Source organism: Ursus americanus, chromosome 12, assembly GCF_024610735.1.
Source record: "Ursus americanus isolate L20-20 chromosome 12, mUrsAme1.1.p, whole genome shotgun sequence".
In the NCBI taxonomy this organism is placed as follows: domain Eukaryota; kingdom Metazoa; phylum Chordata; class Mammalia; order Carnivora; family Ursidae; genus Ursus; species Ursus americanus.
In genome coordinates this window covers 66,799,472-66,812,651 of record NC_142138.1, presented here as the reverse complement: position 1 = coordinate 66,812,651, position 13,180 = coordinate 66,799,472, and the positions used below count along the sequence as shown (strand labels likewise).

The 13,180-nt window shown below is 41.9% G+C and overlaps 1 long non-coding RNA gene across 1 annotated transcript; it reads right to left on the bottom strand.

The window, feature by feature from the left end:
• Positions 1 to 6,534: 6,534 nt before the first annotated feature.
• Positions 6,535 to 10,008, bottom strand: LOC148109207 (uncharacterized). The gene is made up of 3 exons (XR_015726396.1): positions 9,766 to 10,008; positions 6,908 to 6,992; positions 6,535 to 6,658 (listed from the first exon to the last, which is right to left on the bottom strand). It is a non-coding gene; the product is annotated as an uncharacterized LOC148109207 (long non-coding RNA).
• Positions 10,009 to 13,180: the final 3,172 nt, after the last annotated feature.

Sequence of the window (13,180 nt, the reverse complement as noted above, 5' to 3'; positions counted from 1 at the left end):
AGAAGAGTTAGTGATTTGCCCCAAGTTGCAGAGCTAGATAAAGTGATGGAGCAGAGATTTGAACCTAAGCAGTTTGTCTCCAGAGTCTGTGCTTTTCTCCACTACATGATACCACCGAGAGATCAAAATAAGTACTGAAAATGTATTTTGAATTTTATAGTTAAGGAACTTCATCGTGCAGGCAGAGGTTATTCCAGGGGAGTGGGCAGAGGTCAGGTTGCAGTGAGTTGAGGATTGCGTGAACCAGTAGGAACTAAAGCGCAGAACTAATTTTACGAAGTAGCTTTCCTGGGTGTCATGACAGTGAACTTCATAACATGCTTTTATTAAGAAATCTCACAAATGTTAAAGTGTAATAATATTTGGCACATTGTACATACATCTGTTCATTTAAATATCTAGTGGTTATTAAGCTTTTTGGAAAACCTTGAAATCTGGAAAGGTATGTGCCTTTACCCCCAGAAAAATGTTCAGTGTACGTGCATGCATGCGTACATACTGTGGGTATTCAGGAGCTCCACAAAGCCAGTTCACGACATAGTGGTCCATGATCCCGTTAGGAACTCCCCAGATACATAGGAGTGGAACTCAAAGGTAAGTACCCAGAAGCCTTGAAAACTGTCCCACTATGGTGACTTGGAAGAGTTCTACAGTTTGAACTAACTTTGTGGATGAGATGTATTCTTGAGAAATTGTGTACCCCACCCCCAAATTCTATCAAATATTCTCCTGACATGCATTCAGGGATCTGGTTCCATAGAAAAAATTTTAAAAATTTGTTCCCAGTTTCTCAAAATCACATTTAAGGATCTGAAATTTGATGTTTTCTACTTTTATCACTAGGAGGTCTTACAAAAGCAAATGAAAACAAATGGATAATCATTCCTGCATACACGGTATCTAATAATACATGTATAAGAAAATATCTTATTTAAATTTCCCATCTTCTTGGGAGTTTTCATAACTAAGGGCTTGAATGTTGGTGACCACAAAATTAAGGCTTTTGGTTGGTGTAATTAACAGAAGTGACAGCCCCGCCAGGTTGTCTTCAGACAGCTCAGCAAAAAGGCGAAGAGCAGTGGTTGTACAGGTGTTACCACTGTAATTGCACATTAACTGATTGCACCAAACAGCTTGTACTGTAGAGGTCCCCAAAGAAAAATCTGTAGCATGTGTGACCTAGTTTGAAATACAATGGGCAAATTGAGTCTTACATCCTATTTTTTTTTTATTTTTTAGTAGGCTACGCACCCATCGTGGGGCTTGAACTCAGGACCCTGAGATCGAGTCACATGCTCTACTGACTGAGACAGCCAGGCGGCTCTACATCCTATTCTTATCACAGACACAGTTGACCTAACAGTATAAAACTAGGTCAAGCAATTTAATCACTCAGTTCTAATTAAGTTTATTTCAAGTGCTGAACCTGAATCCATATTTTAGATTAGATTTTATTATTCTCTTTAAAAAATTTACTTCTGTCATGTCTCGCTTTGTACCTTTTTAATATTCTTGGCTCTTGAGTTCTTGCTTGCTCTTTTTCATCCTTGTTTTTTATACATCTTATTTTATTTGGTCCTTTACTTTTTCACTTGATCTCAGTGTTAATTCAACTTTTTTCTACATCTGATTCACTTAAAGTTCAGCAAAATGATTTTCAAAAAACAAACCCCCTTTTTTCTATGTCCTTTTGCCCTTTCTCTGCCTCCCTCTTGTTTCCCCTCACTTCTTTATATTTTTTCGTTTTACTTCATTCCCCTAGGTGCTGTTTTTGCTTAGGAGTTAATGTAGTGCTACAACTTTACTTCTGTAATCGAGAACTTCAGAGTCAACTTGTATTCACTCTGTTTTTAGACCTTAGTTTATTTTACCTTTTAGTGATTTTATAATATACAGTATTCCCTTATCAGTCAATACAGCTATGTCTCTGCTTTAAGATACCCCTTTATAAAAAACTTTAAACATTGCAAGAATTCAAGAACAAGCTCTTCTAGTTTGTCTCTTGTATTTAGGGCTTCAACTATCATCGTATTACTGGTAACTCCTCAAACTTAAGGTCCAGGCCCCAATTTTTTGCTGCTTATTGGATACCTGTATTTGAATAGCCCATAAATTCTTCAGTGCATTTAAAACATTACTTCTATCCCAGTCCTCTCAAAGAAAAACCTAACCTCTGTTTCCCACTGTACTTGTAGTTTTTAAACCTCACCTGCTACCCCCACAAGTCATGAATTGCATTTGCTTCTTCTGTTTTCTCCTTTCACCTCTCCCCTATTAACCAAAGTCTATTTTTCGTAACTATCAAAATATTTCTCATCTGGCACTTCCTTTCCTTTTGGCCTTAGATTCGAGCTCTCATTAGCTTTAATTTGGGCTCTTGTAGTAGACTCCTGCTACTTACTTTATATACGTCCCTCTTAAACTCGCTACCATGTTAATACCAGAAATTTTCTTAAAGAGCTCATCATACCCCTATTTCCTTTGGTAAGATCACCAGTTTGCTTTCACAGTCTGACCCCACTGTGTAATTCCGGACTCCTTTGCCACTCAGCATCACCTCTTGTTTCAGTTACACCAAATTATCTAGCCTTCGCTAAATAGTCATGCACTTTACTTTTGCCTTGGCTCATTCATGCCTTTTCCCCAGAGTTTGTGTGTGTGTGTATTTTACCCCTATCCTTTTCACTTTCTTTTTATTTGTAAATTTCTTATGTGTGTGGTTTTTTTTAAAGATTTTATTTATTTATTTGAGAGAGCACAGAGGAGAGTGAGAGGAAGAAGCAGACTCCTCGCTGAGTGGAGAGCCTGATGCGGGATTCGATCCCAGGACCCTGAGATCATGACCTGAGCCAAAGGCAGATGCTTAACTGACTGAGCCACCCAGGCGTCCCTATCCTTTTCACTTTCAGTCTACTATAGAGTTCTCATCTTTCAAAGACCCAGCTCTATAGTCTCCTTTGTAAATCCTTCCTAACATTCTCACGTCATCCTTCCCACCAACCTGGGAGAAGATGTGGATTCATCTTCTCGCAGCAACTTGTTCATACTTCTAGCATAAAACCTACAAACTTAAAATACAGTGTGCTCTTGTCGCCGCTATATGCTTTGTGAGGTCCCTGAGGTAGATACCAGTTGTTATTCACGTGTGTTTGAATCCTTGGCACGCGATACAATGGCAGACATGGAGGTACTAGGCAAATATTTGCAGAATGAGTAAACTGACCTAAAATAATTATGCAAAAGTTTTCTGGAAATGGGCTGCTCTGTAAGTCATGGATATACACATATTTTGAATGAAAATAGGAAAAAGCCAAAGTGGAATAAAGTGGTCTAGGCTTAATAAGGGATGGGAAGAGGGATGGCTCAGTCAGTTAAGCGTCTGACTCAATTTGCTCAGGTCATGATCTCAGGGCTGTGAGATCAAGCCCCATGTCGGATTCTGTGCTGGGTGTGGAGCCTGCTTGAGATTCTCTCTCCCTCTGGCCCTCCCCGCTGGCTCCCCCAACCCCGCCGCCTTAAATAACGGATGGGAAGGGGAAAAGGCAAATGAAACAGAAGAACAAAATAAAGGAAAAATAGGAAGATTCTAGCAACATATGGTGAACACATCGGAGAAAAGGAAGAGCGATAATACAGCAAATGAAGTTGATTCTTTAGGGCAGAAACAATTGGAAGTAAGAAGGTGAAGAGGGAGAAGAGATTAAGATGTGGAGACAAATTTGACTTGAAGAGAAAGTACAAAAGTCAAATAGACTGGCAGATATCGGTCTGGGGATGTTTTCAGTTGGCCACAGAGGCATCACGCTTGTATATTGTATGGATAATATTAAGCGAGCTTTTCATGTCACTCAACCCCTTGCCGAATTGCCATCTGAAAATGTGACTCCAGTTCAATTATAAATACCTTGACCACCATGCCATATAAAGTAAGACATATTTTACCATGCTAGAGTTAAGAAACTGGCTTGGGGCGCCTGGGTGGCTTCGTCAGTTAAGCACCTAACTCTTGATTTCGGCTCGGGTCATGATCTCAGTCATGAGATTGAGCCCAGTGTGGGGCTCAGTGCGAAGTTTGAGATTCTCTCTCTCCCCCTCTGCCCCTCGCCTGCTTGCGTGCACTCTCTAAATAAATAAATGAATGAATGAATGAATAAATAAATAAATAAATAAGATCTTAAAAAAATAAAAAAAAACTGGTTTAAGGCTTAGCTGTGAGCAACCGATGGCAGTTTGCACCTGCCAAACTCCCAGTGATGCCCTTGCAAGTAGTGTGGGTAGGCAGTGAGGTTTGTTGGGCTGGGCATGCAGAGGCAGGTAGTAAGCCCTATAAAAGTGAGGACTGAAGAGCATATTTATTCGCCTTTTGTTTGGCCATTTACATTAATATGGAAAGCGTGTTATTTGCACAGTTAGAACTTTAGAATGAAAGTACGTTGACTCTCGAGCTGGTTTTTCTTGATTGTTTTCATCTTTTTTTCATTATTATTTTTTCTTTCATCTTTCTCAAAACTCAGTTTTCCCCATAGCAGAGTTGGGACTTATTATTGCAGAAGTCTGCTTGCTGAAGATTCTTAAAAACAAAACAAAACAAAACAAAACAAAACACTAAAGAACTTTTGAGCAAAAGTTTAAGAAGTTCTGCTACAGCCCATCCACTTGCTTGTGGGATTTATGTAGATATGTTTGTTTTTGTCCTTTTTGCTGCAATAGCAGTGTAGCCTTGCTAGAATTATACAGAACAGTATATTTATTTTCATCAGTTAGGTAAACAGCGTAGTGTAAAATGGACATTACTGGAAAAGGATAGCGATTTATATGAAACCACAACAGAGACAAACTACCGCCGTCACATGCAGCAGTGGTCTGTGGGGAAGTGGTGGGGAAGGCTGGAAAATACTGAACCCAGAGCCAGGAGACTTGGTTTCTAAATCCAGCTTGCCAGTCTGTAGCTAAAAGGCTTAAGGTTACCTAGGTACCATGTGCCTCAGTTTTCTATGGTTGGAAAGTGGGAATGAGACCTGCTTCACCCACTTCACGTGGACTATTTGAGGATAAAAGCAGGTAAAAATGCAATAACGGTCGCGAAGATTTTATGAGCCATGAAGGGATCTCTAAGTACCACAGTGTATCACTATTATCATGACTATTCTAACTGTTCAAGGAAAGCAGTGGTGATCAATGCAATTCTACTCATTCCTCTGGAAACTAACGACCTTGTTTTGTGATCACTTTATTACTGATGGGGCCGTTTTCTGCCTGGTCTGGTTGTGTGGCAGTATTCAGGTCCATTTCTCAGGCTATTTCTCGGGCTATGATTTCATGTTCCCAGAAGAGGGCAGCAAAACTCCAGTCTGAAGACTGCCACTTCCTCAAAGTGTCCAATGTAGTGTTTGGAAAACAACTATACTGAAAAGAGAAGAGCTTTTAAAAAATTATGGTCTTTATGTGACAGACAAGGCAAATCTCATTGCTATAAATAAATACCATAACAAAAATACACTCATTTAAAATAATTGTTTGCCTTTTCTTTGTCCTCTGAGGAAAATATTTTGGGCTATTTCTTTAATCTCAGTTTAATGATTTGACCTGTACAAACAAAAACCTCTGGCCATGTTTTTCCATTTAACCCCAGAATTTTAGATCTCGCATAGCACCAATTCTTTTTTTTTTTTAAAGATTTTATTTATTTGACAGAGACAGCCAGCGAGTGAGGGAACACAAGCAGGGGGAGTGGGAGAGGAAGAAGCAGGCTCCCAGTGGAGGAGCCTGATGTGGGGCTTGATCCCATAACGCCGGGATCACGCCCTGAGCCGAAGGCAGATGCTTAACGACTGTGCCACCCAGGAGCCCCACATAGCACCAATTCTTAAATAATTTTTTTTAAGCATGAAGAAAGTAAGTTGTTCAGGGCTGATTCTTTCCATTTAAGATGACTGGCTAAGTCCAAAGAATGATTCCCAACAGTGTCTAAATACGTCTGTCATAACATGCGTCTGTGTCATTCAGAGCAAATGTCATCTGTATCTAATATTTCTTATTCAAATTTGTTTAAAAATATGCTTGTGCTTTTATACATTGTAAGAACATCAGCAGCTAACATTTGAACTGTTCTTTTCAAATTTTTTTACTTTAATTTTTTAAATTATGTTATGTTAGTCACCATATAGTACATCATTAGTTTTTGATGTAGTGTTCCATGATTCATTGTTAGCATTTTTTTTTTTTTTTTTTTTTTTTTTAGAGAGAGTGAGTGAGGAGAGGGATGGACGTAGAGGGAGAGAGAGAATCTCAAGCAGGCTCCATGCTCAGTGCAGAGCCCAACGTGGGGCTCAATCCCAGGACCCTGAGATCATGACCTGAGCTGAAATCAAGAGTTGAACGCTTAACCGACTGAGCCACCCAGGCAACCGTGAACTGTTCTTAAATAGCATGTAAGGTGCTTTTCTACATGTTATCATGTATGTTGATAGCCACTATCCCCATCTTACCGATAAATTTTCTCATCTGTGATTACAATAGCTGTTCCTTGCTTGAAGAGAAAAGTGCAGGCGGGGGTCCCTTGTGGCAAGAGAGTCCTGAGGTGAGTATTTTCTCTCCCCTAATAGGTGGTACAAGAGGTGGTACAATTCTGAATCTGATCCTTTTTCTGTGTGCTTTACTGTAATTAGAGATGGGGTAGAACGGCTTTCAGGTATAGTTTTTCAATCCCTTCTGCTTTTGTCAGCTCATTGCTAGCTCTGCTCTTTGAAAAAAAAAAAAAAAACTACTCTGTTTCCTACTCCACCTCCCTCAAGTCAGAGTCCTCGTCCCATCCCAGCTAAACCTCTTCCTGTTCCTAAGAATTGCATCACATTCTTGGCTTAATGTAGACCAACACCCCCACACTGGCACCAGGGAGTGTACAGACCTCCTTTATTGGTTGAAAGTTCTTGTCTGGTGAGCATGGAGTAAGTCACCCACTTCCTGACTTCCAGCCCTGGCTGAATTTGCATCTGGAAAAGAAAATATTCCTTGGATTTGTGTTTGCTTGCTTATAAATATCCTTCACTTCACCCCTACCCTGGAAGGAGGAAGATTTTACCAAGTAGGTAAAGCGTGGAAGGGCATTTGAGGGAGAGGAAACAGTCGGCACGCCTTGCTATTTCTAATTCTTCACTTCTCCCTCTCTCACACACAGACTAATCTGGCACCGACTCCCACTGTACAGATGGGGATTTCATGAAGGACAGTAATGTCCCCCATTACTAAACCTGGTGGCTATATCAATCTTTGTCTTACCTGACACTGAGCAGAAACGGACACCATCAATCTCCTTGATAGACTCACCGTCTTCCTGTGGTTTCCACACACTGTTATTCCCCCCTACCTTCCTCATGGATCCTAGGCACCTTTGCAAGCTCTCTACCAACTCCTTAGGTGTTGGTGTTCCTCAGGATCCTGTCCTATGTCAGCCTGTCTTCCCTCTACACCTCATCTGAGAAATCTCCTCTCTTCCATGGCTTTATGAGAATTATATGCCGGTGACTCCCAAATCTCATCTCCCCTGAACTCCACACTAATATAACAACTACCTTCTGGAACCTCTCTGATTGGATATTCCTAAGTCATATTAATCAACTCACTTTCTCAGACTATTCCTCTTCTGATGTTCCTTTTCCTAATATATGCCACAACATCCACCCAGTTGCCCTAGCTAGAAACCGGGGATTCATCTTTGATTTCTCTTTTGCTCACTCTCTCCATTCAATCAATAACCAAGTCCAGTAAAACCGACTTCTTTGAATCTACCCACTTATTCTCATCCTCACCTGGCCTAAGCAGTCACCTCTGGACTTTTGTAAGTCTTTGCTGGTTTCCTGCTTCTAGTTTTTCTCCCCTTGGATCATTTTCCACCAGCTACGAGAAAGGGTTTTTTTTATAAATGCACTTCTGGTAAATTCACCTCCTCCATTTAAAATCATTTAGTTGCTTCCCACTATCCTTAGGCTAGAGTCCAAATGTCCTAGCATGGCTCGTAAGCTCTCCACGATCAGTCACCTGCCTAGCTGCCATCAGCCTGCACTCCACTCATGCTGGCCTCCCGTGGTGCAAACACACGCTGCCTTCTCTTGCTTCTAGGCCTTCACAAACTCTTGTTCTTTGCCTGGGCCTCAAACCTGTCTAATGTAAATTCTACCCCCAAATTGTCATTTATCTTATTCCTGAATCAGACCTGAATTTGGATACTTAATTTTAAATTAATTCTTGAATTAAAACCCCAGTTCACCTCATCTCACCTACAGATTTCTTATTTCTTTGAAAAATACCTCCAAGGGTATGTTCCAATGAAAATATATTTGAGCTGATTAACTTAGATCAGGATTGACTTTTACCATAGCCGAATGTGAGCTGGAACATATTTTTTAAATTACTGGAATGTTTTCTGGATTGTTATTCATCATGGCATTCTATCTTGGGAATTTTTTCTTCATTTCCAGCTGGCTTACACCACTCTCCTTTCTCACCTCTCAGCCCTTTCTTCCCCTCGGGTTGCCCTACACTTGCCCCCCGATGGACCCAGTTTGCATGCAGCGGTAGCTGCTGTGGGGCTGTGGTTAAATAGAACTGCTCAGACTGCAACAGGAAAGCACTGAATCGAAAGCAAAGGGGAGGAAGCACAAACCGATACCCACCACAAAGCTGCTGAGTGCCCAGCATGACCCAAGCCGCACCCTCTGATGAGGAGCCTTGTGGAGGAGGAAGAAGCCACAGCGTTTAATAAATCATCAGCACAGCCTGTCCTCCACTTCCCCTGAGCCAGCCTTCCTGGGTCACCCATGAGTGTCCCCAGGTCTGGCCTAAGTAAGTGGGTGATGACAGCAAAGCCACCAGAGAGGCAGAGGCTGGGGGAAAGTCCCTGAAATGAATGACTGTGGACCTTCCGTCTCAGACGCTCCACCTGGTCCAGCTCTGTGCATGTTTTGAAGGAGCTCTCTGTGTGGGATGGTCAGATGAAGGACCCCGTGGTCCTACCTGCCTGACAAGCTGTTTCTCGTGGTGACCGAAACTGTTTTATTTTATAAGGAAAGATCAAGTCCCTATGAGCTACCGTTTGAGAACTTGAAATTCACACTCACGTACACATGACTATCTGCAGACTCTTTGCTGACTTCAGGAGAGGGAGCAGGAGAAAGGAACGAGATGGCACATCAGAGAAATGTTCCACCTACTTTCTGAGTTTGCCCATTGCCTACCCTGGCTTTTCACACTTGTCCCCTTTGTTGTCAAAGGAGGTACTGATTGTTCAGCAGCCTGAATTATAGGGAAGCGGGTGGAAAGTGCAGGGAAGTGGGTAGTAGCTATGTTTAGATTTGAAACGCTGGTAAGTTTGGGAACTCCGTGGACTGCTAGAGCCTCGTAGTGGCTCATTCCCTCTGGATCTGGGGAGGTGGGAGCCGGGCCCTGCTTCTGCAGCTGGAGAAGCAGAGCACTGAGAAGAGGCACAGCCATCTCAATCTGGAGGAAAGGCTGCTTTGCTTGGCTGAAAGTGGGCACTGCATCTTCACAGAGTGCCAGACTCACACTTCACATAAGAGAACAGGAAATATGGTTAGTGCAGCTGGGAGGGGAGAGAGAACTCACTGTGTACCAAGGCTGTGAACTCACTCATGGCCTTTTGTCACCCCATTTTCCTCTCCTGTAAGTGACCAGGACTGACTCCTGGGAGCACTGGGGAGCAGGTGAAGCATGCCTTTGGGCAAACCCCCTTCCCTTCTGCTGGCGCACCTCTGCTGATAGGCTCCACTTTTGTGTTCTCTTCGTCCCAGAAAATCTTCCAAGATCTAGATCGTTAATGAAATTTCAATGGAGGAATGGTAGGTACTTTGATAGGAGGTGAGGTGAGGGAAAGAGTTCTTCTCTTACAAGGCCAGATCTACAAGTGGCAAAAACGTGGTCTCTGTTTTAGCAGCCCCAACAGCAGTGAGTTGGAATGGATCCTAATAAAGGAAAAAGGGAATGGAGTCTGTAGTCAGATGATTTTGCTTTGAAACGATCCTTGCCTCTCTCCCTCCCTCCTTCTTTCCTTTCTTCCTCCGTTTCAGAGAGGAAGGACGGGGAAGTAGCCAAGAATCGGAAGCTCCTTGAAGCTCAGAGGAATGCTACAAGCTTCCCAAGCCAGACTGCCTGCCCAGAGGTTGCCCACTGACTTGAGTGGTCAAGGACTCATTCTGTTAAACCCACAAGTTGTGTTTAATAACCAGGCATGATCCAAGCTGTACAGAGCGGGCTGACCGTGCTCCCCAGGTGCTGTCTGTCAGCTTGTGACCTGCCCTGCCACACTACAGTACTTACACAGGGAAATGGACAAAATGAGTGCAAAGAAGGGGAGATCATGAGTGTGAGCTGCTTTTTGAAAAAGCTTCCTCAGGAGGAGAGAGATGAGTTGGCTGGAGGGCACGTGAAGTAAAGAATGGATTTCATTTTTTTAGACCGAGAGAGGTTTAAGTATGTTTACATACTTGAGGAGAGATCTCACTTCATTCCTAAATTTTGATTCTCTCCCCTGGGGAGAAAAAAGAAGAGGTTTCTCTGAAGATTAAAATTAAATGAAAATCAAATGCACGGTGGTGGCATTTATACCGCAAAGCCCTTTACACATGCTAATTATTATAACTATCATCATCTAGCATCTGTACAGATGAGTAAGCCCTGGTCACAGCTGATCTGTCTCAGGCTTTTCTACCCTATGTGACGCGCTGTGAGGAGGAGGTGGGCTCTTGAGTCGGCAAGGCCATGATCTGCCAGGGACAGGCTAATAGTGGTGTGACCTGTATCTCACCATGCTTTGAACTTTGGGGAGACAGTGTGTGCCTCCACGAGTGTGTGCGTCTTACTAGATACAACAAGTTTCTTATTTTAAAATCCTCATTTAAAAAAATGGACACATTTCAGATCCAACATCTCTCTAAAAAGCTTTAATTTAGGGAAGACATTTTTAGAAATTAAAAATACCCTTCTTCAGAGGCAAGAGATATACAAATAGGATTATAAACGTGGATTTCTGCTTAGACAAAGAAGCAGTTTCCTAAAAGTTACCTCATGTTAATTCACAGCTTTGTTAAGAAGGGTCAACACTTTATCTTTTCTGGCTATTTGCAGAATCGCATTATAATTGTGCTTTGATACAAATTTGGCAACAGCAGCATGATTCCCTTTCCTAATTATCTACAGTGCTCGCATACTTTCACGGAGTAATTCCCATCAGCTCTACACAGCATGATACACATAGCGAATCAGTGAAGTTTTTATTCTTTTAATTATTTGCTTTGCAGTTTTGCTCTGAACCATCCCACCTCCATTCCTATAGCGTAAAGATACCCTGCAAATTCCATTCCCACATTTCCTCTCCCTTTCCTGCCTGGCTTTCCAACCTTAGGACGATTTATGTCTTCATTTCTGGGTGCATCTCTTTGCCTATTCCTTATCATCCCTCCCCCGTCCCTTATGCTGTCCTCCTCTTCCCCTGGCCCCTCTCTGTCTCCAGCTTTTATTACTAGCGACCCTGTAGGCCAGTCCCATTGCATGTTCCTTCATGCATTACACGAACTAATTTTTTGAGGGCACTGAACAGAACAATGTGGTGTCATTTTCCCAGAACAAGCAGCCACTTCTTAGAAATAGCTGTACTGAGATAAAATGTATATTCTGTAAAGCTCACCCCTTTAAAGTACACCATTCAATGATTTTAGTATATAGTGTTTTGCACCCATCACCTTAATGTTAGAATATTTTCATCATCCCAAAAAGAAACCTGTACCAGTTAGCCCTCACACACCGTTTCCACTCCCCCACCCCTCTTTTGCTCTCCTTAATTCTAGGCAACCACTAATCTACTTTCTGTTTCTATGGATTTACCTGCACTAAACATTTTATATAGATGAGCTCACACGATAGGTGGTCTTTTGTGCCCGGCGTCATTCACCTAGCAAAATGTTTCTGAAGCTCCACCATATTGTAGCCTGTTTCTGTACTTTGTGGCTTTTTATTACCAAAGAGTATTGCACTGTATGGCTGTATCACATTTCGTTTATCCGTTTGTTGGCTGCGGTATATTTGGGTAATTTCCTTTTTTTTGTTATGCGAATAAAGCTGCTATGAACATTCACGTACAAGTTTTCGTGTGGACATATGTTTTCATTTCTCTTCGGTAGATAGCCAGGATTGGAATTGCTAGGTCATATGGTAACTCTATTTTTAGCATTGAGAGGGACTGCCAAACCATTTTCCAAAGTGGCTACACCATTTTACTTTCCCATCAGCAGAGATTTCAATTTCTCCACATCCTCACCAAAAATTGTTATTGTCTGCCTTTTTTTATTTAGCCATTCTAGTGGGTGAAATTGCATTTCCCTAATGACTTTCTGCGTTATTAGCCATTTGTATATTTTCTTTGGAAAAGAGTCTCTTGTAACTGCCCATTTTTAAGTTGGGTTGTCTTTTTATTATTGAATTGTAAGAGTTTTAAATATTCTAGATACAAGTCCCTTATCAGATTTATGATTTGCAAATATTTTCTCTCATTCTCTGGGCTGTCCTTTCAGCTTTTCTCAAGGTATTCTCTGAACACAATAACTTTTTTTTTTAAATATTTTATTTATTTATTTGACAGAGATAGCCAGCGAGAGAGGGAACACAGGCAGGGGGAGTGGGAGAGGAAGAAGCAGGCTCCCAGCGGAGGAGCCTGATGTGGGTCGATCCCAGAGCCGGGATCATGCCCTGAGCCAAAGGCAGACACTTAACAACTGTGCCACCCAGGCGCCCCTGAACACAATAGCTTTTAATTTTGATGAAGTTCAACACAAAAATCTTTTGTATTGGTGTTCTCTCTGAGAAATCATTGCCCAATCCAAGACCACAAAGACTTACTTTGAAGGTTTCTTTTAAAAGTCTTATAGTTTTGGGGCACCTGGGTGGCTCAGTCGGCTAAGCATCTGCCTTGGGCTCAGGTCATGACCCCAGAGTCAGTGGGGAGTCTGCTTCTCCCTCTCCCTTTACGCCGCTCCCCTGTTCATGTGCTCGCGCTCTCTGTCTAAACAAACAAACAAATAAATAAATAAATAAATAAATAAATAATTTATTAAAAAAATAAAAGTCTTACAGTTTTAGCCCCTACATTTAGGTCTGTGATTCATTTTGAGTT